At 41.2% G+C, this 11,811-nt stretch overlaps 1 pseudogene; it reads left to right on the top strand.

Annotated features, from left to right (window-relative positions):
• Positions 1-545: 545 nt before the first annotated feature.
• Positions 546-3,411, top strand: LOC135571411 (hydroxycarboxylic acid receptor 2-like; annotated as a pseudogene).
• The last annotated feature ends 8,400 nt before the right edge of the window (positions 3,412-11,811 follow it).

Raw genomic sequence — 11,811 nt, 5'->3', positions numbered from 1 at the left:
TAAATCTCTGTTTACAATTATGCATCGTTCAAAAAATGCTACTGCAATGTCAGGAGAAATAAATAGCTCCGGCAGATAACGTCAGCTAACAAGGAATACACATCATAAACTTTGACTAAATATGCATGTTTTACATATGTATGGCAAGATAAACTTCTTCTAAATGCAATTGCTATGTTACAATTATTTTTGTATTCTGGGGACCCTTGCGCTCCCTTATATACCCACGAGTATGATCTTTCCACCAGCAGAATAGTTTTATAATGACCCCTGTCAGGGTAGGTTCCTTGTTCCTTGTCAATCATTGGCTTATTGGTGAAATCAGCAGTCAGACTATCTTCTTTAAATAAACCAAACCTTTATTAATGCAATTGCAGAGAGAAGTTAACAATGGAAGCACAGCATGCATGTTTCACAGTAAGTTCTGCAACCAACCAAAGGGCGCAGCTGATTATATACTTTGATCACTTCCCTGATGGTGTGATCATCTACTTCAGGGTATATGTGCTGCAATAAGCTGAGGTAACCTAGTACAGTAGCATTTTCTTAATTCATTAGCATTGACCACTTTTCACAAGATCAAAATGTCAAAACCAGACACTTGTTACTTCTCTTTATCTAGTTTCGGTCTGACTCACACCCAGCCTGCAGGCACACTTGCTAGGCCTTAACCGCAAAGATGAAAGTAGATAGCTTGTGCAAAGTATAGTGTCAGAGATCAGACACATAGCAACAGCACAGTAGTGAGACAAGCATATGAATCTTAAGGGGGAGGGTCTTTGGGACCCTACACCCCATAATCCCTGGGCTGTTGGTGTACTCACTCAGAGCCATCTGCCTACAGAGCTCCATAAGAGATAACACACTGCACACCCACACACTCTCTCCACATTGTTGGCACCGGAAGATCGTTTGCATGACCACAAACAATAAAATCCCTAGTCAAATGCAGGAGGTGCCTAGACAACACTATCAATATTGACTATTTTCAGGAGGAGCAAAGCAGCACACAGATGGTCTCTCCTGTTAAAAGCGTATCGTTTGACCCATGGCAAACTTCACTACTACAGAAGATGACTGCTGCGCCTTTGAGTCTCCCATCCTGGACCATGTCCTGCCTCCCATCCTGGTGTTGGAGTTCACATTTGGGCTGATGGGGAATGTTGTGTCTCTGTGGATGTTTATTTTCCACATGGACACCTGGAAGCCCAACTCTGTCTACCTCACACAGCTGGCCGTTGCCGACTCCATCGTCCTGTTCTGTCTTCCATTCAGAGCCGACTACTACCGACGCGGCAAGCACTGGATCCATGGTGATGCCATGTGCCGGATTATGCTGTTCATGTTGACGGCCAACCGCGGCGCTGGCATCTTCTTCCTCACTGCAGTGGCTGTCGACCATTACCTCAAGATCGTTCACCCTATGAACAAGATCAACCGGATGGGCCTGAATTATGCTCTGTGGGTGTCTCTGGGCCTGTGGGGGATGATCATCGCTGAAAACCGGGTACCTGCTGACCAACAAACACTTCTTCTACCACAACAACCAGACACAGTGCGAGAGCTTCAACATCTGCATGGGCTTCAGCCCGCTGTCTACGTGGCACAACACCTTATACGTGACCCAGTTCTTCTTGCCCACTGCCATTGTCACCTTCTGCACGGTCTGCATCACCTGGCAGCTGAAGAACAAGACGATCGACTCCGGGGGGAAGATCAAACGTGCGGTGCAGTTCGTCATGGCCGTGGCACTCATCTTCATCATTTGCTTCTTCCCCAGTACAGTGTCTCGGATCGCTGTGTGGATCCTCAAGGCCTGGTACAACGAGTGCCATTATTTCAAAGAGGCCAGTTTGGCGTTCTACACCTCTGTGTGTTTCACCTACTTCAACAGCGTGCTGAACCCCATCGTGTACTACTTCTCCAGCTCTGCCTTTAGTGGGAACTTCCAGAAGCTGTTCAACAGACTGCTGGGGAGGAAAGAGGAGGAGGTGCCGCCAGCCTCGCCTGAGACTGGGACCGAGATCAGCAGTGCAAATACAGTGTCAGGGAGGAGTAGTAACTTCCAATCACAGGTCCAGGGTGAGGGCCTGTACTCGCAAAGCGTCTCAGACTTATTCATTGTGATGTAAAATACAAAACTGATCCTAGATCAGCAGTCCTAGGCTTACTCTGAGACGCTTTTATGAAAAGGTACCCAGGAGAACAAAATATCTGACTTTGTATGATTTTTTTTCTTCTACTCTAGTGGAATATGGTGTGTTCTAAAGAATATTAACCAGATGTGAAGGAAGTCAAGGAAGGTGGAGATAGTTGTCTGTTAGATGTGAATTTTAACATTTTTATGTTATGTTGATGTTCTATAGCTAAAAGTAGAAATTCATTAATTGGTTCGCTCAATTAAGATTTTGTTTGCAGTATAACAGTGGAATCTTTAATGTAATATTTCATATTTACAATCCTTTGTCTTTGGGTTTTATGTATTTGCTGGTGATTCAAGTAAATTCATTGTGAACTAGAAAAGTACATTTCCTAAAGAAAATGTGTGTGCTTGCTAGCTTGTCTTAACGTATTTATGGTTGTGAAATAAGTTATAGTAGTGATAGTGACTGGTTATAGTTGAAAAAGTAGGCAGATTTGATTTGATTATTTGATAGAATAGGATAGCCTGAACATGTGAAGTTGGTTCGGTGTCTCTAGCTTGAACAGTTCAAGAGTTACTATTAGTGTTGGTGGTTATTTTATACTAATGTTAGTTGTTTTAATGTTTGTAGATGAAATTGTTAAAAAGCAGTAGCTTTTAAATTGTCTACCACTGTGTTCTTATGGTTGGCATTGAATACATGAAGTGTTATGCTAATTTATGCAAATCAAAATAGTTCATAAAGGGTTATAGGAAATTTGACGTTAGGATAGCCTGAATGTTTTAAAGCTGTTGTAGCTTCATTGGTTTAGGAGCAGGACCGTTTTGAATAGCTACCACTGTATTACTATGTTTCTCATTCAAAACAATGTTAATTTATGCATATTTTTTATTGTTATAGTTCAAAAAGTATAGATAGGTGGAAAGATTGTTTTGATTGATAACATGAGAATGTTAATTTAGTGTCTCTAGCTTTAACAGAAAGTTAATTTAGTGTCTCTAGCTTTAACAGTTCAAGAGTAAATATTACTGTTGGTGGGTTATTTTATGATAATGAAAAATGATTTAAATAGTTATAATGTATAAAGTAAAAAAATGTTAGTTGTTTCAATGTTTGTAGCTGAAATGCTGAAAGAGCAGTAGCATTTAAAATGTCTACCACTGTGCTGTTTAAAAACATTACAGTTTATGCAAATGTATGCAAATTAAAATAAATTATATTTGATAAAAGTTTTAGAAAGCAGTTCTTCCACTGTCGGGAGAAATGGTAATGCATATTAAAAGATGGTTTCTGTGGAGGTTAAATTGCTAAAAGGTTAATGGTTTTTTACACTTTTTGGACTCTTTGAAACCAGCAACTGACAGTAAAAACAGACTTCTCAACAGAAGTGGAAACAACAATGTTTAGTTATGCCAATACCGCAGTTTGGTGGGTGGATGGAGAACGTTCAGACAGACGAGAGAAAGAGAGGATGCTTCGCAGATGACGTCACAGTCTGGCGCTGGGAAGGGCAGGCTGCTCGAGAAAACTATCTGGGCAGGGTAGCTCTGTGAAATCAGCGTCTTTTAGCGGCATTAAGCGGCATTAACAGGTCTAAAACGTTTCAAAATAAAAGTATTCCTTTACTTGAAAACAATACCGCACAGTATATTTTGGTTGAGCAGCTAGCAAATCAAATTGCTCTCTCCACTGGCTTCCAGTTGAAGCTCGCATCCGCTACAAGACCATGGTGCTTGCCTACGGAGCTGTGAGGGGAACGGCACCTCAGTACCTCCAGGCTCTGATCAGGCCCTACACCCAAACAAGGGCACTGCGTTCATCCACCTCTGGCCTGCTCGCCTCCCTACCACTGAGGAAGTACAGTTCCCGCGCAGCCCAGTCAAAACTGTTCGCTGCTCTGGCCCCCCAATGGTGGAACAAACTCCCTCACGACGCCAGGACAGCGGAGTCAATCACCACCTTCCGGAGACACCTGAAACCCCACCTCTTTCAGGAATACCTAGGATAGGATAAAGTAATCCTTCTCACCCCCCTTAAAAGATTTAGATGCACTATTGTAAAGTGGCTGTTCCACTGGATGTCTTAAGGTGAACGCACCAATTTGTAAGTCGCTCTGGATAAGAGCGTCTGCTAAATGACTTAAATGTAAATGTAAATGTAAATTGTATTCGTTACATGCTTTGTAAACAACAGGTGTGGACTAACCTTGAAATGCTTACTAAAGTGCCCTTCCTAACAATAAGAGAGAAAGAAAATAGAGCAATATTAGAAAAGTAAAACACGTAATAAAATAAAAACACAATGAGTAATGAATGATAACTTGGCTATACAAAAGGGGTACCGAGTGGATGTGCCGAGTGGATGTGCGGGGGTATGAGGTAATTGAGGTAGATATGTACATATAGCTAGGAATAAAGTGACAGATAGTAGACAGTAGCAGCAGCGTGTGTGATGAGTAAAACAAGTTTGTGCAAAAAGGGTCACCTATTTGGTTAACTAGTAAATGAACTATTTATGGCTTGGGGGTAGAAGCTGGCTTGGGGCCTTTCTCTGACACCGCCTAGTATTGAGGTCATAGTCTCGGTAAGTAAGGGTGCTGCAGCACCCCCTGTAAAAATAGAAGAATGAAAAAATATATATGTATAAAATACATTTAATATTTAAGTTAAAATCCTCTTAGGTGTGTACAATTATTCTAGTTGAATCTCAATCACCCACAGAGCTATGGCTAATTTAGGCTCCACATTTTCACCCTGTTAGGTTCCAACCTGTTAGTATTATGTAATAACTGTATGGGATTATGCACCTAAAATGGATTTAAGTGCCTGACTTTGACCAATATGTTTTTCTGAAAGTCAAATGTCCTTTTTCTGAAGTTATGAGGTCCAAAAGGCACTGTAAAGTAGGAATGATCGTGTTCTACCTGCAGCTGTGAACCCCTGACCTGACTCACAGATGTGCCAACTTGTCCCGGACATGCTGTTTTGACCCCCGCTCTCTCTCTCTGTGTGTCTCTCTCTCTGCGTGTCTCTTTTTCCCAGACCTCCTGTTTCAACCTCTGAATGCATGGCTATTGACTCCTGAGGTTTTGAACTGTTGCACCCTCGAAATCGATTTATTATTATAACTCTACACATATAATTTCTACTGTATTATTTAAACCAAAAAAGTTGTCACCATAAAAGGGGGCATTTCAGAAACATCTGACCCTTTACTAATAAGTTCCAGTGTCATACCATAGAGAGTGGCCGCATGAGTTACTTTTTTCGGCAGAAATCTACTGTCACCGCTGATGAAAATTGATATATTCAATATAGGCCTACATTACAGCCCTATACAGCGATTTCCTACTCTACTGTTTAATCCACAGTTAAAATCAGAAGTTTACATACACCTTAGCCAAATACAATTAAACTCAGTTTTTCACAATTACTGACATTTAATCCTAGTTAAAAGTCCTTGTCTTTAGCCAGTTAGGATCACCACTTTATTTTAAGAATGTGACATGTCAGAATAATAGTAGAGAGAATTATTTATTTCAGCTTTTATTTCTTTCATCACATTCCCAGTGGGTCAGAAGTTTACATACACTCAATTAGTATTTGGTAACATTGCCTTTAAATTGTTTAACTTGGGTCAAACGTTTTGGGTAGCCTTCCACAAGCTTCCCATAAGTTGGGTGAATTTTGGCCCATTCCTCCTGACAGAGCTGGTGTCACTGAGTCAGGTTTGTAGGCCTCCTTGCTTGCACATACCTTGACTTTGTTGTCCTTAGGCCATTTTGCCACAATTTTGGAAGTATAATTGGGGTCATTGTCCATTTGGAAGACCCATTTGTGACCAAGCTTTAACTTCCTGACTGATGTCTGGAGATGTTGCTTCAAAATATCCACATAAGTTTCCTTCCTCATGATGCCATCTATTTTGTGAATTGCACCAGTCCCTCCTGCAGCAAAGCACCCCCTCAACATGATGCTACCACCCACGTGCTTCACGGTTGGGATGGTATTCTTCAGCTTGCAAGCCTCCCCATTTTTCTTCCAAACATAACGATGGACATTATGGCCAAACAGTTCTATTTTTGTTTCATCAGACCACCGGACATATCTCCAAAACGTACGATCTTTGTCCCCATGTGCAGTTGCAAACCGTAGTCTGGCTTTTTATGGCGGTTTTGGAGCAGTGGCTTCTTCCTTGCTGAGCGGCCTTTCAGGTTAAGTCTATATAGGACTAATTTTACTGTGGATATAGATACTTTTGTACCTGTTTCCTCCAGAATCTTCACAAGGTCCTGTTGTCCTGGGATTGATTTGCACTTTTCGCAACAAAGTACGTTCATCTCTAGGAGACAGAACGTGTCTTCTTCCTAGCAGTGTGACGGCTGAGTGGTCCCATGGTGTTTATACTTGCATACTGTTGTTTGTACAGATGAACGTGGTACCTTCAGGCATTTGGAAATTGCTCCCATGGATGAACCAGACTTGTGGAGGTCTACAATTTGTGTTCTGAGGTATTGGCTGATTCCTTTTGTTTTTCCAATGATGTCAATCAAAGAGGCACTGAGTTTGAAGGTATGCCTTGAAATACATCCACAGGTACACCTTCAATTCACTCAAATTATGTTAATTAGCCGATCAGAAGCTTCTAAAGCCATGACATAATTTTCTGGAATTTTCCAAGCTGTTTAAAGGCACAGTCAATTTAGTGTATGTAAACTTCTGACCCACTGGAATTGTGATACGTGACTCATAAGTGAAATAATTTGTCTGTAAACAATTGTTGGAAGAATTACTTGTGTCATTCACAAAGTAGATGTCCTAACCGACTAGACAAAACTATAATTTGTTAACAATTAATTTGTGGAGTGGTTGAAAAACGAGTTTTAATGACTCCAACCTAAGCGTATGGTAACTTCCGACTTCAACTTTATACGTTTCTTGAATTTTCTGTCACAAGTGCCTTTTCTTTATCTGGATAGACACTTGTGGTTTCTAGCTAACAATATACCAATCAAAGCAATGGAGCTTATAGTGAAGAAAAACCTTGTGCTAAAAAAAAACATTCATATTGGGACAACAGGGGGGGCAAGTTTGCAAAAGGCTATCACATCATGCAATTATACCATTTCTAAAGTGGTCATATATATACAGTGCCAGTCAAAGTTTGGACACACCTACTCATCCAAGCGATTTTCTTTATTTTTGCTATTTTCTACATTGTAGGTATAATAGTGAAGACATCAACACTTTGAAATAACACATGGAATCATGTAGTAATCAAAAAAGTGGTAAACAAATCAAAATAAATGTCATATTTTACATTCTTCAAAGTAGCCACCCTTTGCCTTGATGACAGCTTCGCAGACTCTTGGCATTCTCTCAACCAGCTTCAGGAGGTAGTCACCTAGAATCCATTTCAAATAACAGGTGTTCCTTGTTAAAAATGTATTTGTGGAATTTCTTTCCTTCTCAATGCATTTGAGCCAATCAGTTGTGACAAGGTAGGAGGGGTACACAGAAGATAGCCCTATCTGGTAAAAAACCAAGTCCATATTACGGCAAGAACAGGTCAAATAAGCAAAGAGAAACGACAGTCCACCATTACGTTAAGACATGAAGGTCAGTCAATACGGAAAATCTAAAAAACTTTGAACGTTTCTTCAAGTGAAATCGCAAAAACCATCAAGTGCCATGATGAAACTGGCTCTCGTGAGGACCGCCACAGGAAAGGAAGACCCAGAGTTACCTCTTATGCAGACAATAAGTTCACTAGTGTTACCAGCCTCAGAAATCAACAATTAACTGCACCTCAGACTGCAGCCCAAATAAATGCTTCACGGAGTTCAAGTAACAGACACATCTCAACATCAATTGCGTGAATCAGGCCTTTGAATTGCTAGTTAGAAACCACCTCTAAAGGACACCAATGAGAAGAAGAGACTTGCTTGGCCAAGAAATATGAGCAATGGACATTAGACCTGTGGAAATCTGTCGTTTGGTTTGATGAATCCAAATTTGAGACTTTTGGTTCCAACCGGCGTGTCTTTGTGAGACGCAGAGTAGGTGAACGGATGATCTCCGCATGTGTGGTTCCCACAGTAAAGCATGGAGGAGGAGGTGTGATGGCGTGAGGGTGCTTTGCTGGTGACACTGTCTATGATTTATTTAGAATTCAAGGCACACTTAACCTGCATGGCTACCACAGCATTCTACAGCGATACGCCATCCCATCTGTGTCACGTCCTGACCGTAGTTCCTTTTTTATGTCTCTATTTTGGTTTGGTCAGGGCGTGAGTTGGGGTGTGCATTCTATGTGTTTTTTTCTATGTTTGGCCTGGCATGGTTCCCAATCAGAGGCAGCTGTCAATCGTTGTATCTGATTGAGAACCATACTTAGGTAGCCTTTTCCCACCTGTGTTTTGTGGGTAATTATTTTTCTGTGTGTGTTTGTGTGCACCTCGGTTGCATCACGGTCTTTGCTGTTTACCTGTTTGTTTTTTTGGGTTATTTCGGTTTCACTTTCATTAAAAGATGTGGAACTACATGCACACTGCACCTTGGTTGATTTATGACAGGGAGTGTGTGTGTGTGTGTGTTTTGTTGGTGTTCATCAAAACAAAGAAAGAAAGAAAGAAAGAAAGAAAGAAAGAAAGAAAGAAAGAAAGAAAGAAAGAAAGAAAGATGTACCAAGCTGCGCCTTGGTCTCATTCCAACAACGGACGTAACAACAAGGCTGTTTGGCTCAGAAATATGAATAACTTTGCAGCTATTTCTGATTAATAAATAATTCCATGCTGGTGGGTGGTAACATTAAAATAAAACCCAGCCCTAAAACAAAAGGTAAACTGAAAAGAATGTGTATTTCATATCATAGGAAAAGACACTGCATTCACACGGATTTGCAGGAAGTAGGCAGTTTGGAAATATCACTAAAAGCCCATATATATCATACGTTTACTTTGACTAAAACAATGACTTATTTACTTAAATATCATTGGGCAACATGAGTAAACCTGGCCATCGTCTACAACAATATTGTTTGTGATTTTAAATGCAGTTAATAAGTAAAACCATTTTCAGGGGAACTTTTATTTTGGAAATTATCCCTATGATCACCTGGCCTTAATGCCGCTATGTTCACAATGCTAGGCTGTTCTTATTATACATCATCAGTGTGCTGGGCAGGGTTTGGGAATTAACGGGCGTACTGTTGCAGTTATTTGAATCGCTTCGATCAAAACAGTGATTTATCGACTACACTTCAGGTAAGCAATATTTGTTTTATATATACCACTCCTATCCCCATTTGATTTTCTTTTTATGCGAGGGAAAGCTACCTAGATAGCTAGTCACTATCTGAAATTCCGACAGGGAGGGACAGCAGGGAAGGAAGGCATCGGGAATTACACCCACTGGTCCAAAGCAGAAATGCCTAGCGGGTTATGTAGCTAGCTGGTTATTATCTCTAATTACGTTCTTATTCTCTAATACAATACATAAGTGGATGAGAACATATCACGTCCTTTCAATAAAGCTAAACTGTTCAAGTTGCTGCGAGTCAGTTTAATTGATTTTGCCAGAGCTCAGCTAGACAAGCAAGCTTCACATTCAGACCAGGATCTGTCATTACTCCCCTGTTCTAACCAGCTGGTTAGCCAGCAGCAACTAACCAGATAATAGAAAACTATTAGAAGTATCCTTTCTGCTATATCAGTCAAGAGCCATATAGCTTGATAGCTTCCAGCCATGAAGACTGGTTTACTAATCGTATTATGGAAGCCAGGGATGTGGAGAGAAATTCACCTACTTGGAGAGACTGACTCGTGTAAAGGTGAGCTCAGCAAAGGCAAGCTGCATTTATCCTCAGTAAAGCTGTCCTGTAACGGATGCTTTAGTCAGCTAGCTAGATATTTGACGAGCAATAATAGCAACCATTCCTTAATCCTCAGTCATTACTTGAACCGGTCTATCTATTTGATTTAGACACATATACTATTTATGGTCATCAGCAAGATTCGCTTAAAAGCAACAGTTAACTTGGCATCGTTTCTATATTAATGTGTTATAATACGTTTATTACGATCTGGAAAGAGTCGTTTTTACAGAGAGTTTAATAGCAGCCAGAGACAGCATCATGCTCGCATTGTTGTGGACTGACACCCCGAGGGGGAGGAGCGTCCCTGGGTACGTCACCACGCATCTGGCAAGGCCTTCTTTTTTTTACCTGGCTGGCTCCAGACCAGACTGGCCTTGTTGTTCAACCTGCATTTTGATATTAGGACTTGAATTTAGAAATTAATTGATTTGATTGGGCCAGTTCAAAAGACCCGGTAGACCTAGACTTTGTGATAATATTCAGAAAGTACCGATGGCAATTCTATCCCTAGAGTCTCCCGCTGTTCCCTTATTCTACCATCCATGACCATGTAATACTGGCTGGGTAATAATGAATGAATAATGTGGCCCCATTAAGTGCACCGTCACTCCTTTCACACACTCTTCACACACAGTCACACACCCGCCACAGTCATAGCTGATGTGTGATGAGTGTTCTGGCACCAAATGAGTGCTGTTCATTAGAAGATGTATGGATAACTTGATAATAAAAGTTGATGCACCTTTTTTTACTTTGGCAAGGGTTTACCCACCTTTTGCAGAAAAAGGCCTAGAAAGTACAAGGTTACTTTGTTCATCGCAAACGACGATCAGTTTACCCTCCATTTTTCTAAAACCTCTACACCACTGGATATGACGATGGTCGAACTCGTGTTGAGCTGCGTCCAAAAATTCAAACCATTCCTATCAAGTGTCCCCGCCTATAGGGAAGACAACGAACAAGTAGCCAATGTTTCCCAGCTACACCCTGACTGGATGAGGGATGGGGCGGGAGTATCTCTACATAGAGGATGGCTGTTCTTCTCTGCTCTTTTTATGACCATTTAGTCATGTCATTCTGGAGCTCTTAGTCACTAGTCAGGAGTGTCCAGAAACAAGCACCAGTCTTGAATTATAATGGAGTTATAATGATGCTGTGTCCTGTGTGTGTGTACACTGTACGTGTGAAGTGCTGCTGGGTGGGTTTGGAATGTCTTGACTTCCTGTCAACTGTGTATTTGGCCCTAAACTGACTTGCTGCTTCCTGGCTAGAGGCCAGGGGTCTTTCATTTTCTTCCTCTCACTCTCTCTCTCTCTCTCTCTCTCTCTCACCCCCTCTCCCCCTCTCTTGCTTACACCCTCTTTCTTTCTGTCTCTTGTTCTCTCTCTCTCTCTCTCTCTCTCTTTCTCTCACCCTGTCTGTCTGTCTGTCAGTCAGTCAGTCAGTCAGTCTGTCTGTCTGTCTGTCTGTCTTCTTTCTTTCTTTCTTTCTTTCTTTCTTTCTTTCTTTCTTTCTTTCTTTCTTTCTTTCTTTCTTTCTTTCTTTCTTTCTTTCTTTCTTTCTCTTCTCTCCCTAACCCTAAACTACTTCATAATGAATTACATGTCATTTTTGTGAACTTAATGAAATACAAATGAAATCTATTAAGAACTATTCCGTGTCTTGTGTCTTTCAGGCCTCGGCCTCAAGGTGGGGCAGAACAAAGTAGGTGGTGGGGCAGGAAGGCCTAGCCCCCCCATCCTGACAAGAGGCCAGCCCCAGCTTCTGCTCCAGTAGCCCATAGCCTCTTGAG

Source organism: Oncorhynchus nerka, linkage group LG4 (assembly GCF_034236695.1).
Source record: "Oncorhynchus nerka isolate Pitt River linkage group LG4, Oner_Uvic_2.0, whole genome shotgun sequence".
NCBI classification, from domain to species: Eukaryota; Metazoa; Chordata; class Actinopteri; order Salmoniformes; family Salmonidae; genus Oncorhynchus; species Oncorhynchus nerka.
The sequence above is the reverse complement of the archived record's forward strand: the minus strand, read 5'-3'. Positions and strand labels throughout refer to the sequence as shown.